The sequence below is a fragment of the Panthera tigris genome, chromosome A1 (assembly GCF_018350195.1).
Source record: "Panthera tigris isolate Pti1 chromosome A1, P.tigris_Pti1_mat1.1, whole genome shotgun sequence".
NCBI lineage: Eukaryota > Metazoa > Chordata > Mammalia > Carnivora > Felidae > Panthera > Panthera tigris.
The window spans coordinates 211,408,805-211,428,883 of NC_056660.1; the positions used below are offsets into that span (position 1 = coordinate 211,408,805).

Below are 20,079 nucleotides of genomic sequence, written 5' to 3' on the forward strand. Positions count from 1 at the left end.
CTCGCTTCTAAACCAATGGAGAAACTTGTTGGGTGACAGCCCGTTAGGAAACCAAGCTGCGGCGGTCTGCAAGAGGGATCCACCGGAGCTGAACTCGTACTCTCTGCGGGCTCTGGATTTAACCCCTCCCTGATCCAAGAAGTCTTCAAAGTACTTGCGCTTTCACGTACGCAGACTTGGCCTATTAGTCAAGGACCTTCTCAGCCACCGTAGCGGTGGGAGGGGCTTGGCCTGAGCCTCCGGGAAGTCTGCAGCGACTTGAATACTGTCCCTGTCACTGGGACGAATTCCGGAATAGAGTCCAGGTTTCCTAAGGCTTCTTCTCTGCCTGACCTCGCGTGACTGCCGAATTCTGAGGCCGTCCCAGGGATCTGTCTCTGTTTGTAGCGGTGAATGGTGCTCTCCTCATGGTAGTCCAGGCTTCCCAAGACCCAAACCTTAATGATCCAAGGACCGGCGCCTTTGGACATTCCTTAATACATTACTTCCGCCAATCTGTAATGCGTCAGAGGGCATTTCCTTGGGCCCATGAAAATACAATGAAACCTTTACTTAAGGAAATAAACACCCTGACTCCACGGATCTGGCGCATAAGCCCCAGTGTTTGGAATCGAACGGGCTTATTTTTATTTATTTTACCAGCCAATTTAAAACAGTTACGAAATTGAAATCAGAAGTGCACTGAGCTCATTCATAGTTTATGTATTTCATCACCTTGATGTGTGGATTATATTTTCTTTCTTTTTTTTTTTTTTTGGATTATATTTTCTAAACGTTAATCCTCGACAATCTGCCACCTAGAGAGTCTTCCTTCCACAAAGAAAAACAGCTTTCTAACCCCGCATTTTGTTTTTCACGTGGCGCCAGGATAGTCTTCAAATACAAATGTGATCATGGCAACATTCTGCTCAAAACTCTTTATGTGGTTTTTCAGTTACTCTTAGAATAAATATAGTTACGGCTTTGAAGTCCTCTGATTGCCCAACTTTCTCGCCCCTTCACTATACACTGAACTGGAGTTACAGTAAGCTTTTTTCCCTTAGTTCTCCCACAATTTTTTTTTTTTTTGTACGTGCGGAGATTATTCTCCCCATCCTCCGTCCCTGTCTACCCCCACACACCCTTTACCTGTTGAGACCCTACTTATTTGTCAGATCTCAAGAATCATTTACTTAGAGGAACTATTTCTTGACCACCCTTAACTGGATGGAGCAAGTCTCTGTTACATTTGCTGGTGGTTTCATGTAGCTCTCAGTAGCACCTATCAGTTAAATTTCACAATTAAAAAATTATTTTTATTGTGTCCTACATTGAAAACATCAGGAAGCACAACTTGTGTATTTTTTGCCAGCATCTAGCAGATGTAAGCCTGGCACACAGTTTATCAATAAATGTTAAGGGCATTAATAAGTGTTGAGACAAACCTTATTTGAAAAATTACCTCTTAATTTGTATTGTGAAAGAAAGAGGCCAAACTCCCTAAACTAACTAGCTATAGGAAGTTTATGATAAGAGTAGATTATTGGTAGTACTTGGTGGGTATTCTCCTTAAGAAGGTCTAGGAGTGGGGTGCCTGGGTGGCTCAGTTGGTTAAGCATCTGACTTGGGCTCAGGCCATGATCTCATGGTTTGTGAGTTGGAGCCCCACATCAAGCTCTGTGATGGCAGCTCAGACCCTGGAGCTTGCTTCAGATTGTGTCTCTCTCTCTCCCCTCCCCCACTCATGCCCTTTCTCTCAAAAGTGAATAAAAGGTTAAAAAAAAAAAAAAAGTAAAAAAAAAAAGAAGTTCCAGGAGTTATATAGAACTTTAATAGGTTTAAGCACACCAATCTGATTTATTTTTAAATTAGAATGAGAATTAACAAGATTTTACTTTCCAGTCTAAAACAATTTAGGTATGCTCATTGTATATATTTGTCTGAATTGTATCCTAATTTTAAGTAAGGATAACAAGGACCAGAAGATTGGGAGATTACTGAATTTGCTAGAGGTAGAATAGTATAGACTAACAATTGCAAATTCCTCTTACTGCTGTGCAACTTGGCCTCTAGCAGCTTCTTTTAATCCCCTATTCTCATTCAACCTCAGAACAGTCCTGGTGAAAGGATGGTAAAAAGGAAAGAGCAGAAGGCTTTTCTGAAAGATTGAATGTGCTACAGGAATGTAGGAGAAGCTGTAAAAATTAGCTCCCAGTGTGGGAACCTCTCAGGGAGATAGCCCAATGGCACAGTGCCCTCTGGTGTTAGGAAGAGATTTTCCCCCTATCATATGTGCGCTTAGGGGCTAAGCAAAGATAATGGGAGCTTCCAACAATCCCAGATTTAGAGCACAACATGTTGTTTTTCAACTTTTATCTATTTACTAAGAAGAAAACTGTTGATTGACATCCAGTGTTGTAATCTATGCCCTCTAACCTGGGTACTTTTTAGGACAGTGACTCTCAACAGCTCTACCTTGAGAAGTGAAACAAAATTATTTATGAACTGTAACAAATAGTGCTACAAATAACAGAAGATTGCACCTAATCAACTTTTTAAAAATATGAATTAAAGAAGATTCAAAATTATCTAATAATCTTTTATTCATCCATGTAAAAACATTTTTTAAAAAGGAAGTACAAAGAGTGTGCAACAATGGAAGATATGCCTGGCAAGTTCTGCTTTGGTGATAGTATATCTCAGAAAAACACTCAGCTGGGATGTGGCCAGGTAAGTATAAATATGATCACATGAAGAATAGGGAGAGGTGCTCTTTTTGTTGCAAGAAATAGTCACTTGGTGATTTTGGCAAATGGGGAACTTATTCTAAATCAACATGAAGTAGAAAAGGAACAGGAATCTCCTCTATGTAGCCAGGCCACAAGGGTTGCAGGGAAAACTGAACAATTGGGCCTCATGTGAGACTGCAGGGACTGTAGTTTGATGGTTAATCAAAATCCAAGGTCCTCTCTAGTAACAAGAAGTTGTGACTTTGAGCTCTAGTACTCCACTATTAGCATGAATGTGTTAATCTTGTCTCTTGCTCCTCCTCCTTTTACCAGCTAACCAATTTACTTTATATATCATGGTTCAAATTCCCAAGGAGGAGAACCAGAGAGGCTGTCTAATTACCAAGCCACATAATCATAAGTTACAGGCCAGCTTATGGGTTGATTGGTTGTTCCTTAAAGTCAGGTGCTTCCCGTAGTCTACTCAGCAGTGGCTGAGGGACTAGTCATATGGTATAGCCATCATGGTGCAGGGACCAGATACTTTCTTCAGTATGGAGTGTAGGCACCTTTAGAAGGGGATGCCGAGCATGACAGGTGCTATGAGTAATATCTCTAAGGCAAAATGTGTTTGTGATTCATTTGGCAATATCTTCACTATAAATAAATTTTGGTGCTATTTCACTTAAGTTTTTGTGGGAGTAATTTTGTGAGGAGAGGAGGCAGGGATGCTGAACTTCTAACAGTATGTAACAGAAATCGTTGTTTCATGAATGCACTTTGGAAAATGTGACACTACACTTATAAAGTGTTCATTATTACAGTAAAAATTACCCATCAATCACACTTGGAGTGACAGTGCTTTCCAAATAAATCTTGGCTTATGTTTTAGTGTAAGATCTTTAGAGTTATCAGATATGTGGTCCCTACTGATGTGGATTTTTTTTCCTTTTAATTTCCTTACAATTAATCTAAAAAATATGATTAAAATTGTGAATTCCATTAGAAATGACACCAATGATCATGCACGTTCATACCATACAAAATACATCTGTATAGATAATAGCACAGAAGATAATGCTGATGCAATTTTAGAAGATGATGTTCATTCTGGGCACAGGTATAATAACTGTCAACTTGAAACTCACCCACTAATTCTTGGAGTACTTTGCACCAATGTTTCTGGTTTCCCTTTCAAATCTATCCAAATGTTCTTAGGGCACTTCCAATGACACTGTCAATCTTTGGTAGATAGTTCCAAAATAGCCTAACTATACCTTGAAGAGGGTACTCTCTATGGTATTTGAATCCTAGTTTCTTATAAGTGAGTTATTCTACTTTGTTTAGAGACCTTGCTTTCCATCCTCTGTTAGATTTGATTTCAGTGGCTCTCAGTTATTGTTCTAATCTAATAACATTGAACCTCTCCCCACCCCCGCTTTCTCCTACCTTTTAAAAAAATTTTTTTTTAAATTTCTTTTATGTTTATTTATTTTTGAGACAGAGAGAAACAGATCATGAGTGGGGGAGAGGGCAGAGAGAGAGGGAGACACAGAATCCGAAGCAGGCTCCAGGCTCTGAGCTGTCAGCACAGAGCCCGACGTGGGGCTCAAACCCATGAACTGTGAGTTCATGACCTGAGCTGAAGTTGCACGCCTACCCAACTGAGCCACCCAGGCGCCCCTAAAAAAATTTTTTTTAATGTTTATTCATTATTGAGAGACAGAGAGAGAGCATGAGCATGGGAGGGGCAGAGAGAGGAGGAGACACAGAATACAAATCAGGCTCCAGGCTCCGAGCTGTCAGCACAGAGCCCGATGCGGGGCTCAAACTCACAAACCATGAGATCATGAGCTGAGTCGTAGTCAGACGCTTAACCGACTGAGCCACTCAGGTGCCCCTCTCCTACCTTTTTGGAGAATATCTTTCTGTACTACATTTTGAAGTTACTCCATTTTATATGTATTTATTCTTTCCTTAAAGATACAATTTTTCCTCTCTTTCCTCTGATATAATAATTTTTAAGGGAACCTTGGCTTCCTCCAGCATAATCAGCCTTTCTTCTTTTATTTTGCTTTCAGTTGTCCAGTGCTCATTTTTAATAAGTAAAACAAGCATATTTTCCAAGCTACCCTAGTTTCTCCTGGGTCTCCTAAGATACCTGCTTCCTGAGACTGAGAATTCATATACATATCTTTTTAAAAATTTAATTACTTTCTTTACCTTTGGATTTGCAATACTTTAATTGAATGTTTTCTCTACTTCAGTCCCCCAGAAGATCATATTCTCTCTATAATAAAGGCCTGTGTTCTTTTTTTGTTGTTGTCAATAACACCTACCAATTTTTTTTTAAATTTTCTTAACTCTCAAGAACCTACTTAAAGCCATGTGACTTATCAAACTTCTGAACAAACCAGAAAAGTAAAAAAAAGTTAGTTTCCTCAGGCTTCCCCCTTTTCCTTTAAATATAGTTCCAAAACCATGCAAGCAGGCATGGAATTTGGTGCAGTTGATCTAGCTCTGGATACCTAGATATAGTACTAAAACTAGAACTAGTAACTACCACACAGCACTACTCCATAGCCCGTGCATATCTTAGCTGCCTTTGTACTTCATCATTCTGCACGTTGGCTGAAAAACACTGTGAAAGAACAAATATTGTTTTTTTTTTTGTTTGTTTGTTTGTTTTTTACAGTACCTAACAGAATACCCCAGCCTAGTGTTTAGTGCAAGGAAAAACTGACACAGACATTCTTGGAGGCCCATACAACCTGCTTATAAGGATAGGTGCCTGGCTTGTTCCAGTGAAATGCCAATTACAACGACTGCAAAAAATCAGCTTCTGGTTACAATATAAACAACTGCAAAACTATTCAGGAATTTTCAGTTGTTAAGCATAGCCATGGTTAAAAATTAAATTATATTAAGTGCAGTGTGGTATCCTGAATTGGATTCTGGTACAGGAAAAAAAAATTAGTGAAAAAGACTGATGAAATTCAAATAAAGTCTGCAATTTATTTTGTATATTGCACTAGTGTCAATATCTTAGCTTTCATAAATGTACCACAGGCACGTAGGATGATAATATTAGAGGGAGCTGGGTGAAGGGCATATGAGAACTCTGTACTGTCTTTGCAACTCTTATGTAATTATAAAGTTATTTCAAAATAAAAAGTTTAGAAATTTTATTTTAAAATAATTTTACATTTTGGCTACATACACACATATGTTTATAATTTATAGTTATTATATAAATTTATAATTAAATATATTTTAAAAGATAACATATTAAAAACTTACCACTTCCTAATTATTTTACTACATTAAATATTGTCTATGTTCTTGAGCTCATTTTTGTCTATTTTATCAGTGTGGTAAAATACTATATATACTGCATATCTGTTCCTAACTCAGCATTCAGACATTAGTAGCTTGAAATTAGCCATAGTGGGAATATTTATACCTCAGAACTGGCAAATCCTACAAATCAGGGCTTATTGTTTTCCCAGGGAGCTGGTTGTTAAACATTTACCAGTATACCATTGGGTATATGCCCTAAATTTTTGCCAGTATATAGGGCCTTTAACTCCATGCCCAGAATTCATAAGTTGAAGGACAAAGGAGAGATGTTTCTCATTATTAGCCCTCAATAACTCATCTGAAGAATTTTTGCTTCTCATTCTTATACCTGTGGGCTGGATCATTTTGAAGGTCCTAGTCCCTAAGAGGGTACAGTCATGATTCAGATGAGTTGGTTGGGACTGCCTCCTGGCCTTTGGGGGCTCCATAGGCTGCTGTACCTACAGGCAGAATTAAAGATTGCTGTTCAGGTCAGAATGACTGATCCTGATTAGTAGAGGGCAAATAGGTTTCTGCTACATAAAGGAGGATTTTGTCAGGAATCCAGAATATTGACGAGCCATTTTATAGTACTTCCTTACCTAATGTTTTACTCACTGGAAAACCCAATAAAGGCAAGGAAGGAAGGTTTGGGTCATCTACTTTTACCTAGTGGTAAAGAATCCTGTCCAGCCAAATTTCAACAAAGGCTAAGTTAACTTGAATAGATGCTATAAAAAGGAAGCTATGCTGGATTGGCTACATAATTTGTAGAACCCAGGGCAAAATAAAAATGTGGGGCCCCTTGCTCAAATATTATCAAGAACTTCAGTATATCAATAGGAGAGTATTAACTAATTCAGAGAGCCCTTCTGAATTCAGGGCTCCATTTGGCCACACAGGAAATACACCTATGAAGCTGGTTCTGGTGCTATGATTACCAACTTAGCTTTTATGATCAGGAAGAAGTATGGATTGTAGCAATTATGTTTTACATCACTTCTTTCTTTTCCCCTTCACTTGACTTTTCCTTCTTTCACATATGAAGAATACCAGGGGTAGCTAACATTTAGGTATCATGAGGGAATATTATTGAACCAACATTGCTCCATGATGCCATACAGTCTTAGGGGATTTCATATGTCTTTTGTGTTAGGGACATAAACTTTTCATATGGGGGAGAGACTAGAGAAGCTGTTGAGGGGGAAAAGGTTTTTCCTGTATCCATAGACTTACGGGTCATTAGTTTCTTGTTGCCTCCAATTTATGGGACCCTCAACAGGAGATGGGAGGGCAGAGAACAAAACCATGGTATTTATTCCACCAGCACTTCCATGAGAGGAGGTTGACTTGGCCAGCTGATGTTTTACTGCTGAAGGTCACTGCTCATGTCAGGGCACTTCTTTCTACACAACTCTCTGCTTGTAGGTTCCAGTACAGCTGGCTTTTTTCACCCTTCCTGGCCTAGGAGTGGTTACAGATTTCCCACTATTACTGGCCCCAGGTTCTCTACACCTCGACTATCCTTTTATAACCTGCTGTAAATAAATACTTTAAATTACTCTAATTCAAGTTTGCCATCTGTTCTCTGGTGGGACCCTATGTGATGTATTTGTTTTTCATCTATAAAATAAGGATAAGAATAACACATGATTCTGGAACTTGTTGAGATAGTTAAATGAAAGTAGATGTATGAAAAGTACTTTGCAAACTCTAAAAGGCTCTACAAGTGAATTATGTTTGGGGAAATGAATGTTCTAGCTAATTACCCTCTCAGACTTATTCTAGGTTCATTAGGAACTATACTGATATATCCCTCTGAATTAATCTTCAATTTTGTCCTATTTCTTCTCTGCTGGGAACCTTACAATGGTCTTTCATTGCCTGGAGCAATGGTCGTCTTTATCCTAGCATTAAAACCTCTTCACAGCTTGGGTCCTAATTGCTTTCCAGTTTATGTTTCTTCTCTGCCCTTTAACTTTCAGTGAAATAGAGGTACCCCAGGAAAACTGACATATTGTTTTTCTGTGTCCTGGCCTATGCTCACTTGGTCATGTACTTACCATTCAGATCCGTCTAACCATTGCCATCTCTCAAAGCCTAGTGTAAGACTTCGGCAAACTCATAGTTACCGTGTACTTCTAGAGCACATATTGGGTACACGGTTCTCTTGAAATCGAGCAAATATTGAAGACCTTAATATGCCTCATGACAGTTGAGACGCACATTTTCAGTATCTCACCTCACCCTTTTTCTAAGCAGGCCTATAGGACCAGTGTGCGTCCCATTACTCATAAGGTGCCAGAAGCCACTTTCTTTCCAGAGACTTTTCTCCCTCCAAGATAGATAGAGATGGGATTCTTCTCACCAGTCAGGGGCCCTCTATCTGCTGGATAGCCATTTACATATCAAGGGTGTTAACAAAAATCCAACTGAGTAAATTTGAAGATTTAATAGGTTTTATTAAGCTATTCATGAATCTGGCATCATCCCATCTAGCAAGTAGAGGGGAGCTTCCAGAGGAGTAGAACAAAATGGAAAAGGTTTTATGGGAAGAATGGTGGGACAAGAAGTCATTAGCAAAAAGAAATGTTTCAACCAAGGTTACTTTCCCTGAGAGCAGGGGTGGGAGTCTGTGGGGTGGGGGGCCTGGGGGTCTTATCATCAGATTACCTCATCATCCTTTGGGGGATGGAAGGGGCCTGCCTGGCAGATGACCTCATTGGGGCTGACCAGAAAATTCCTGATTGTTCTGTTAAAACTACATTTCTGAAGGAGGTTAAAACTGCAATTAGATTAAGTATTAAGCCCTGGTTTGGGGATTTGGTGTAGCATAAGTGACTCCATCTTGGGCCTGTGTTTTTCTTTTTAACGGGTTCCAGTCTAGATGTCTTTCACTTAAACATATGTGTTCAAGGTAGAAATCTCATCTTAATAACATCAACTACTTTTGAGCAACTCATTTAATCCTCTTAATTATTCTGCATAGTACTTCATCATGGAGGAAACAGATTTAGGAGAGTTAAGTGGTTTGTTCATTATTCAGTTAGTAAGATCAGGGCTAGGAATGGACCACAGGTCTATTTGTCTCCAAAATTTGTGTTTCTTCCTCTCACAAATTCCATTACCCCAACATTAAGTTATTTCCTGGCAACAATAGATGATCATATGAAAGCATATGAAGGCACTTCTGTTTCATTTTGATCTTAGTGTTTGTATCTTTTATCATTTTTAGTTTTTATTTTAATGTTTAAGAATATTGTCTCCATATTATTTATAAAGCTAACTGAAGACAGAAATGTTGTTTTATGTCACTGTATTAGTCGTTGCACCTTTACCAAGGGTTGAATACATAGCATGTGTTTACCATATTTTTATTGGTTAATTGTTCCAGAAAGGTTTTCAAGGACAAATAGGTTATGTTACCTGTTTTCTTTATATATGTATGTATGTATATATATATATATATATATATATATATATATATGGACTTAGATCATAATTGTAATTTTTCTTTGCTGAATGACAATCTTGCAAGTGAAGAGTAATCTCAGCACATGGAAAACAACAAAACAAAACTGAAAGATGTTTAAAATTGTGTGTATATAAGGGCCCACATAGAAATGGGGTAGTGGTAAAAGAAAGTCCTGGACAGAAAGGCAGAATTTAGAGATAATGGCCAATATATAAAGAGTTCAGACTTTTTACCAGGAGCAATGAAGAACAGTAAGAAGGAATGGGCCTATCATATTTGTTTTAGGATTGTCACTCTGTCCCATAGAGAGTGGATTGTAGTGGTATGGAGTGGAGGCAGAAGGAAGTGGTCTTCCTTATTTGGGATCTAGCTTTACTTCCTTACCTTCTCCACACCTCCCTGTACTAGCCAGGATGCCTAATCCTGTTAATTAATGGGAAATTGGGTTTCTACTCTACAGTGGGTATGGGGAAGATTATGTTTAGGACCCAGAGAATCACTAGAGTACCTCATAATACTGCCATGACAAATAGTCCTGTTCAATGTAAAACTGTGGCAGTCCAATAAAGACAAGGTCAGCAAAGGCTTATATACCATGGAAATAAATTATTTGGATATCCCTACCAATTAAAGAATCCAGCTGAGATGCTATCAGAGGGTAAAGGGACTTTGAAGTAAGTGGGGGAAGAAGACAGCCATGATTACCAGCTTTAGGCTGGTGAGCAGCTATAGAAGTAGGGATTGTAGCAGCTGTGCTAGATATTATTTAACTTTCTTTATCTCATTGTTTCCACCCTTCCTTATAATATGAAGAATAACGATGCTGGCTAACATTTAGTTTTCAGGTGAGAACGTGAATGAATGGGTATCAATCAGAATAAAATGGTTGCTATGTATTGGTGACACAAAATTTTCATTTGAATTAAGGACAAGAATGCATTCCTCAAGATCTACTTCCTACTCTTCCCCTGGGTCTAACTTGGAGACTGACTATTAAAGACTGAATGTTTGTGTCTCCCCAACAATTCATATGTGGCAATCCTAGCCACCAATATGATGGTATTAGGAAGTGAGACCTTTGGGTGGTGATTATGTCTTGAGAGTGGAGGCCTCATGAGTGGAATCGTTGTCCTCATAGAAAGGATTGCAAAGAACTCTCTCACCCCTTCCGCCATGACACGGCATGCAGACAGCCATCTATGAACCAGGAAATGGCTCTTACCAGACATCACATCTGCTGGTGCCTTGATCTTGGATTTCCCAGCCTCCAGAACTGTGAGAAGTTAATTTCTATGTTTATATGCCACCCAGTCCATGGCATTTTATGGTGGCAATATGAGCAAATTAGACAATACCCTTATAAAATAGACTGTAGAGAGCTCTCTTACCCCTTCCACCATGTGAGAATAAAGCATGAAGACAGCCATCTATGAACCAGGAAGCAGCTCTCACTACACATCAAATCTTCTGGTGCCTTAATCTTGGACTTCTCAGCCTCCAACTACGAGAAATAAATTTCTGTTGTTTATAAGCTGCCTACCTACTCTATGGTATTCTGTTATAGCAGCAGCAGCCTGAATGGATTCAGACACTGACCTTCATCAAATGATCCTCTTGCTTTCTCAGTGCCCATTGGATTTTGTTGACGAGAAGCACCAGAAGGTGATCAGTAGGAGCGAGGGGGCTGGGGCGCTTGGGTGGCTCAGTCAGTTAAGCATCCAACTTTGGTTCAGGTCATGATCTTACCCTTCATGGGCTCAAGCCCTGCATTGGGCTCTGTGCTGACAGCTCAGAGCCTGGAGCCTGCTTCAGATTCTTGTGTCTCCCTCTCTTTCTACCCCTCTTTCACTCATGCTCTGTCTCCTTCAAAAATAAATAAACATTTTTAAAAATTTTAAAAAAGAAGAAGCAAAGGGAGTGAAACGAATATATTTATTTCTCAGTTGCTTTCTTTTAGGGTCTTCATGGCCTGGCTGCATCCCTTGATTGAATGTCATAGCCCTCATTAGGCTGTCCTTCCTAAGCAGCTCTCTGAATCCAGTGGTTAGAGAAATGCTCCCTCCAAATACCCCTTCAGGAGTAAAGGTGGTATTATTAGTACGAAGTAGTGCACTATCTCCTGAGTTTTCCCTATATCATGCTCATATCTTTGGAAATAGTCCTTTTATTAAAGTTTCTTCAAAATTACCCAGTTTGTGAATTCCAGCTGTTCTTGCCAGGATCCCGGTAATACATGAGGCTTGGAGTTAAGCTGACTTAAGCCAGGTTTTATTTTATTTTATTTTTTTGAAATGAACATAACCTCAATATTTTATTGTCTTCATAATGTAACAAATATGAAGCTTAGAACTGGATCACTTGGCTTGTTCTCTTCTTATCTCCTTCCAGCTCAAAATGCTTGCATCTCTTAATAGCCAGCATTCTCTTAGATCTGTAGTTGGGCTCAACACATTCAAGCCTCAGCATCATCTTCTTTGTAGTTTTAGCCTTTTTCTGGAAAGTAGGCTTAGTTTACCCTCCATAGCCACTCTGCTTCCTGTCATAATGCCTCTTTCCCTCGGCATAAAGAAAATCTTTGCCTTTCTCGTACTGTGTCACTTTGGTGCTTGCCACACTTCTTGCAGAAAGTCCAGTGGGTTTTAGCAACATTCACCATGGCTGCGAGAAGGCTATCTGCACGGAAAGAAAGAGCAAGTTAAGCTAGGTTTTAAGCATTAGTTACCACAGTGCCCTCTTGGGGTAGGAGGGTGGGTTTAATGCCTGGTGTCTGACACCCAGGGCTTAGAGACACTGGTCTAGAGACACAGCTCAGGCATTGATTCTTTACTTTTTAACTCATAGTTTTCTGCTTAATTTTGTCAGAGAAGAACCAATTGAGTTCTTCTAGAAACTAAAGCTCAAGTTTGATGCACACAAGAAATCATAGGCTCCTTGCCTCCTAGGAATTTGAATTTGAATAGCTTTTTGGAAGTTCTGAACCTCCTCTCCAAAGGGCATGCTTTCCTCTAAAGTGAGTTGTAAATTTGTAAATGTGTGTAATTTGTCTTTGGTGTTTCTCCCTTCTCATTTCTTTGTGGGGTACCTCTGCCATTCCCTGAAGGTACTCAGGAACCTCACATTCTTCTATGCACTTTTCTCCATGAAAACCAGCTTCCAGGAAAGGTTCTGAATTCATTTTCACCAAATAAATGACTGTTTGACTTTGATATGTTATCTCACTCAGATAGCACAATCTTTTGTCTAAAGCAGGGTTTTTCTCAACCTCAGCACTATTGACATTTTGAGCCAAAATAATTCTTTGTTGGGGAGGGAGCTGTTCTATGCATTGTAGGATGCTTAGCTGTATCCCTGGCAGCAACACACAAGATGCCAGTAATATCCTTCTCCTGGTTATGACAACCAAAAGTGTCTCCAGACATGCCAAATGTCTTGTGGGGGCAAAATCACACCCAACTGAGAACACTGGTCTGAAAGGATGAACCTCCACCTGTGCATATCTTTGGACATGATCAAATCTAAAGGAAAATTGTGTATTAAGGTAATAATCTGGAAATGCTTTTGAAAATGTAGACTTTGAGTGCTTATTGGTAAAGGACCACCTGTTCTAGGCTATTCTGGTTTTCTAACTGAATGACACCACCAGCTCATTTTTATTTCAAACAAATCTGCACACACACACACACACACACACACACACACAATCTGCTCATATCCATGTTTTCCCTTATAGTTTATTACCTAGTGATGCAATTATGATGACTTGCGATTATGAGTGGAAACATATTTTCTGTTTTGTATAGGAATATATGGGTGATTAACATATATGTCTTTTAAATATCCTCTGTATTAAGGTTCTCCAGAGAAACAGAACTAATAGGATGTGTGTGTGTGTGTGTGTGTGTGTGTGTGTGTGTGTGTGTGGAGAGAGAGAGAGAGAGAGAGAGAGATTGATTTGTTATCAGAATATCAGGAATTGGCTTACGTAATTATGGAGGTTAAGTCCCAACATCTGCAGTCAGCAAGCTGGAAATCTAGGAAAGTAGTGGTGTAAGTGGTGTAAGTTCTAGTCTGAAAGCCGGAAGGAGATCTTCTGACCCAAGAGGAGCTGATATTTCAGTTGGAGTCTGAAGGCAGGAAAAGACCGATGTTCTAGCTCAAATAAATCAGGCAAGAGGAGTTCCCTCTAACTCAACCTTTTTGTTCTGTTCAGGCCTTCAATTGATTAGATGAGGCCCACACACATTAGGGAGAGTAATCTGCTTTACTCAGTCTACTCATTGAAATGTTTTTCTTACTTAGAAACATGCTCACAGACACAACCCCCAAAATGTTTTACTGATGTCTGGGCACCGCATGGCCTAGTCAAGTTGGCACACAAAATTAACTATTACACCTTCCCATTGAATTTTTGGATAATCCTAATTCATCTTCTCAAGAACTGCCTTAGCAGGGTTGATACTGGAAATTCAATCTGAGCCACTGAGCTAGTTTGAGGATGTATATAGTTGGCTCAGTTCTTCTCAGCTTGCAGGGTCAATTAAAGTGGAGCCCTCTGGTGGTATAACCTTTCTGGAACCAAATAGACCATGGTGGAACATTTATGCTTTCCCCTAGCCATAGTGACTCCCTATGTCTGGCAACTTTTTCTGAAAGAGCCAGATAGTATATATTGTAGGTTTGCAGGCCAATACAGTATTTATTGCAACTACTCAACTCTGTCACTGTAGTGCAGAAGCAGCTATAGACATTATGTAAACAAATGGACTAGCAGTGTTCCAATATTTTATTTACAAAAAAAAAAAAAAAAAACAGGTGGCTGGTCTGTGGACTATAGTTTACTGACTCCTGGCATAGAGCATTGTTCTCATCTGTATGCGTTACTGGCACTTCTGTATTTCAATGTACAAAAAAAGGAAAAAAGATAATGAAATTTCTCAAGCTAAATTTTGTAACGTCCAGACCCAGAAGTGGCATATAATCACTTCTATTCATGTCCCATTGGTCCAATCTTAGCTACATAGCTTCTAGGGAGGCTGGGGAATTCAGTCTCTACCTGGATAGTCACGTACCTGGCTTAATTTCTGTTGGGAAGAACAGATTTTAGTGGGAAACTAGCAGCCACAGCCACATGAGATGAACCACTTAGGAGGCAATTCTGCAAATTACATAATAAGTCTCTCCCTATTGCAAGTTTTATTTAATTAGGAAATTCTTTTTTCTTCATTTGAAATAATTCTCATAAAATATTTTCTGAGGATGTTATATATAACTAAATAGTTATACACAATTTAGACCTTATACACATTAAGAAATATTCACTAAGTGCTTGCTTTTTTCTTTTTTTAAAAAAAAATTTTTAGGGGCATCTGGGTAGCTCGGTTGAGTGTCTGACTTCGGCTCAGGTAGTGATCTGATGGTCCATGAGTTCAAGTCCTACATCAGGCTCTGTGCTGACAGCTCGGAGCCTGGAGTCTGCTTCAGAATCTGTGTCTCCCTCTTTCTGACCCCCCTGCCCCCGTCAAAAATAAACATTAAAAAAAAAGAATCATCTTTTAAAAAATGTTTTAACGTTTATTTTTGAGAGAGAGGGAGTGCGTGTGTGCAAAAGTGGGGGAGGGGCAGAGAGAGAGAGAGAGAGAGGGAAACACAGGAGCCCAAGCAGGCTCCAGGCTCTGAGCTGTCAACATAGAGCCCAATCCAAGGCTTGAACCCACGAACCATGAGATCATGACCTGAGCTGAAGTAGGACACTTAACCAACTGAGCCACCCAGGGGCCCTGATTTGTTCTAAGCTATTCTGTGATTTGTACCTTTGGGAAGTTCACAATATGCTTAAAGAAATAAAATATCTCAACCTAGAGGCTATCAATAAATATTCAATTATGGAATCAGGTAATGCATTCTACAGGCATTTGGAGAAAGAGGAAGAGATAATTCATATTTCATATCTAGGATATGGCTTTCTATTCACATCAAGTGATACTGTTGCCTTGTTTTACATGGAAACAGTTGGGAACTAAATTTTAAAGACTTGTCCTCAATTGCTTTTTAAGCCACATATTTTAGTGTTATCAGCACTTATTTTCAAGGGACAGAAGCCCATTTAAGATAGTTTAAGCAAAAAGAAAATGCATGGCCAGATTCAGGGTATTTGAAAATGCCAGGCCACTGTCTCTATCTCTGTTTTCCTTCATCTGCTCTCTCTTTTTAGGGGAGCTTTTTCCATGTGGCAGGAAGAATGGCCACTGACTATTCCAAGTCTGTGTCATCTTTAAACATGTATAGCTCAAGATTCCAGACAAAGAGGAGGCATCTTTCCCAGTGGCTTCAGCAGAAAAGTCCCCAAACCAGTCACTTTGGCTAGGGAGAAGACAAAGTGATACTGGCCAGCCCTAGATCATGAACTTCTGGGGCTGAGAAAGACTCGGTCAGCCCCATCTGAGTGATGTGGAATAGAGACAGGTAGTTTTCCAAAAGAGAGTTGGGAAAAAATAGTTCAGTAAATTTGTCTTGTTTTTGGCCACACGTAAAATACAGTTACATTCTTATTTTATAAAATTACACACTCCTCAATGAATTTAAAAATAATGTATTGATGGTATGTTATTAAACCTTGAGTGATAGTTAGGTAGATAGATGAAAGATAATAGATTTGAGCCTGAATGATAGGTTCAGTATAACTCTAGGTGCTGGGGCTGCAAAAATGAGTGAGAACTGGGGTCCCTAGCCTCATGAAACTCATGACTAATGAATGGGGTCAGTTAAACATGTAAACAAACATTACAAAACAGTATGATAACCATCAACAGATAATGATCTTGCACAAAGGAATAAAATCTCCTTGGTCTTTTATGGTATTGTTTCTTGCCTTTGTTGGCTTTTGTGGGGAACATAAAATTGTAAAACACAAGCACACCGGATTTAGAGTCAGTAGACTTTGGGTAACCTTTAGCTGTGTGTCTTTAAGCAAGGATATGGCCATTTTGGTTCTCAGTCGTCATGAGTGTAAAGTGAGAGGTTTGAACTAGATGACTGTCTAGATTCATCTATGTTGTAAAATTCTAAATATTTTAATGTATGAGATTGTAGTAATCAGTGATTACTGTAGTAATCAGTAATTCATTGGAATTGTTAGTCGGGATGTGTATAAACTAAGAAGCCACTAGATGTCGCTCTCTCATCGATTTTGTGCTATTCAGATCTTATTTTAAATGCCAGGATATCTGAGAGCTGAGTGGGACCTTAAAAATCATTTTTGTTCAATCATGTCAGTTAATTAAAAACAAAAACAGACTATTTGGACTAGATAGATAAAATGACTTAGTCAATTTCTTGACTTCTAGTCCAGGGGACTTTCCTGTCTTTAAACTGAACAATGCTTGGAAATGATGTTTTACATCAATTATCAACTTTGATAATGGTTTTTGTTTCTTTTTCTTCCTGAACTATTAATAAGAGCAATTTGGGGGCTAGATTATACAAATTTCTATGACTTAAAATTATACCAATAACACTGGAACAAAAAAGTAACATTACTCAGAGATTACTACTTTGTCTTGTTTGAAAATAATTCACAGGAGAATGTAAGAAATTGGGTAGCTGTGAATGAAAATGGAAATCAAAATTCACAACCACCTGGCTTATCTGAAGTTTAGACTTTAGCAACCTGAGGTTTTCCTTTCTTAACATGGCCCTGAATAGAAAGTAAGTTGAAAAGGGCTTTCTTTGAAAAGTGAAATCGCTTTAAGGCCTCTGCATCAAACCCATTAACATTAATTTCTATATCATCCTTTGAACCTTATCTAACATGCAATTCTTAATGAACATGATTCATAATGAACCATAATCTAATTCTTGGTTTAGATGAGTCTGCAGGATTTGAAACAGAAACGGAACTATAAGAGGCAGGCCTATTAAAATAAGAAGCCATAGCAGATAGCCTGATTATAATAAGGGGAAAAAAATGCTAGACTCAAAAAAAAAAAAAATCAAAACTGTGTTATACATCTTTGTAAAATGACAAGATCTTTATGATGACAACCTTGTGGCTTCAAGAAAATGTTAAATTAGGGGCAACTGGGTGGCTCCGTTGGTTAAGTGTCTGACAGGCTCAGGTCATGATCTCACTGCTCATGAGTTTGAGCCCCACATCGGGCTCTGTGCTGACAGCTCAAAGCCTGGAGCCTGCTTCAGATTCTGTCTCCCTCTCTCTGCCCCTCCCCTGCTTGTGTTCTCTCTCTCTCTCTGTGCCTCAAATATATATATGTAAAAATAAAACATTAAACATTTTTTAAAAAGTTAAAAAAATAAAAAAGAAAAGGTTAAATTACATTGCTATCCTTTGTGACATATAAGCATTTTTTTTTTTTTAAGTTGAAGTATAGTTGACACCTGTTATATTAGTTTCAGGTATACAAACAGTGATTGGAAGACTCTATAGGTTATGCTATGCTCACCAAAAGTGAAGCTGCCATCTGTCACCATACAATACTATTACAATACCACTGACTGTATTCCCCATGCTGTGCCTTTTATTTCCATGACTTATTCATTCCGTTACTGGAAACCTGTGTCTCCCACTCTCCTTCACCCATTTTGCCCATTCCCCCATCCTCCTCCCCTCTGGCAACTGTCAGTTTGTTCTCTGTATTATGGGTCTGTTTCTACTTTGTTTTGTCTTTTAAATTCTACATATAAGTGAAACCATATAGGTTTGTCTTTCTCTCCAGACTTATTTCACTTAGCATAACACCCTCTGGGTTCATCCATGTTGTTATAAATGACAAGATCTTATTTTTTATGGCTGAGTAATATTCCAGTGTGTGTGTGTGTGTGTGTGTGTGTGTGTGTGTGTGTGTGTGTATCACATCTTCTTTGTCTATTCAACAATGGACACTTATGTTGCTTCCATATCTTAGCTGTTGTAAATAATGTTGCAATGAACATAGGGTGTATATATTTTTTCAAATTAGTGTTTTAGTTTTTTTTTGTGGGGGTGGTAATACCTAGTAGTGAAATTACTAGATCTTATGATATTTCTATTTTTAATTTTTTGAAGAATGTCCATAGTGTTTTCCACAGTGGCTGCACCAGTTTACATTCCCACCAACAGTACATGAGGGTTCTCTTTTCTCTACACCCATGCCAACATTGTTATGTCTTGGTTTTTTTGTTTTGTTTTTTTTTTTTTGATTACTAGCCATTCTGACAGTTTAAGGTGATATCTCATTGTGATTTTGATTTGTATTTCCCTGATGATGAGTGATGTTGAGTGTCTTTTCATGTGTCTGTTGACCATCTAAATGTCTTCTTTGGAAAAATGTCTATTTAAGTCCTCTGCCCATTTTTTTTTTAATTTTTTTTTTCAACTTTTTTAAATTTATTTTTGGGACAGAGAGAGAGACAGAGCATGAACGGGGGAGGGGCAGAGAGAGAGGGAGACACAGAATCGGAAGCAGGCTCCAGGCTCTGAGCCATCAGCCCAGAGCCTGACGCGGGGCTCGAACTCACGGACCGCGAGATTGTGACCTGGCTGAAGTCGGACGCTTAACCGACTGCGCCACCCAGGCGCCCCAATCCTCTGCCCATTTTTAATTGTGTTATTTGGTTTTTGTGTGTGTGTGTGTGTGTGTGTGTGTGTGTGTGTGTGTGTTGAGTTGTATAAGTTCTTTATATGCTTTGGATATTAACCTCTTATTAGATGTATCATTTGCAAATATCTTCTCCATTTCAATAGGTTATCTTTTCCTCTTGTTGACTGTTTCCTTTGCTGTGCAAAAGCCTTTTATTTTGATGTAGTTCCAATAGTTTATTTTTGCTTTTGTTTGTCTTGCCTGAGGAAACATATCTAGAAAAGCGATGCTATGGCCAATGCCAAAGTTATGGCCTACGTTTTCTTCTAGGAGTTTTGTGGTTTCAGGTTTCACATTTAGGTTTCTAATCCATTTTGAATGATTTTTGTGTTTGGTGTCCAAAGGGAGAAGTTTTACTTACATGGGAAAGTCATTTATGTAATGCTTATAAATGTGAAATCACAATAAATCCTTTTCTCAGGATGGGGGTGGAAATGGATCATGCATATAAATAGTGAGTCTGTTAATACTGGCTTCATTTCCTGAGTAAACTGGGAATAATACTACTGCATAGGGGGCTGTGGGATGTTTGAAAGAGTGTAGAAAGTGGAAAATGCTATGTAATTGTAAGCTATCAAGATGATGACAATAAGGAGAAGTGAATGCATATACGCTCCCAAGAAAAGCTAAGAAAATTGAGGAGCACTTAATTTAAAAGACAGAAGAAACAGAAAAGAAGGCCATGGGTTAACTTCTCTGTCAGTGGTGAAGCAGCAGGACCGATCTACTTTCCAAAAGATAGAAAGCGATCATAGAGATTCTGCCTGGGATAGGAGAATGGTGACACTCTCCTATCACCATTCTATCCTATCCTGGGATAGGAGAATGGTGACACGCTCTTGCATCCTCATTTTTTTCCTGTTCAATTCCATCATGAAGGAACACCACATCAGGACCTGCATTTAGGCCATTTTGTTTTATTTTG

At 38.8% G+C, this 20,079-nt stretch overlaps 1 long non-coding RNA gene and 1 pseudogene across 1 annotated transcript in view; one reads left to right on the forward strand and one right to left on the reverse strand.

The window, feature by feature from the left end:
• Nucleotides 1-33: 33 nt before the first annotated feature.
• The window catches only part of LOC122241296, a 152,562-nt gene continuing 132,516 nt past the window's right edge, over nt 34-20,079 (forward strand). The window contains exons 1-2 of the long non-coding RNA XR_006221350.1: nt 34-1,024; nt 2,613-2,709. This is a non-coding gene — a long non-coding RNA (uncharacterized LOC122241296). The remainder of the gene's footprint in view (nt 1,025-2,612; nt 2,710-20,079) is intronic.
• On the reverse strand, nt 11,866-12,178 carry LOC102960033 (annotated as a pseudogene).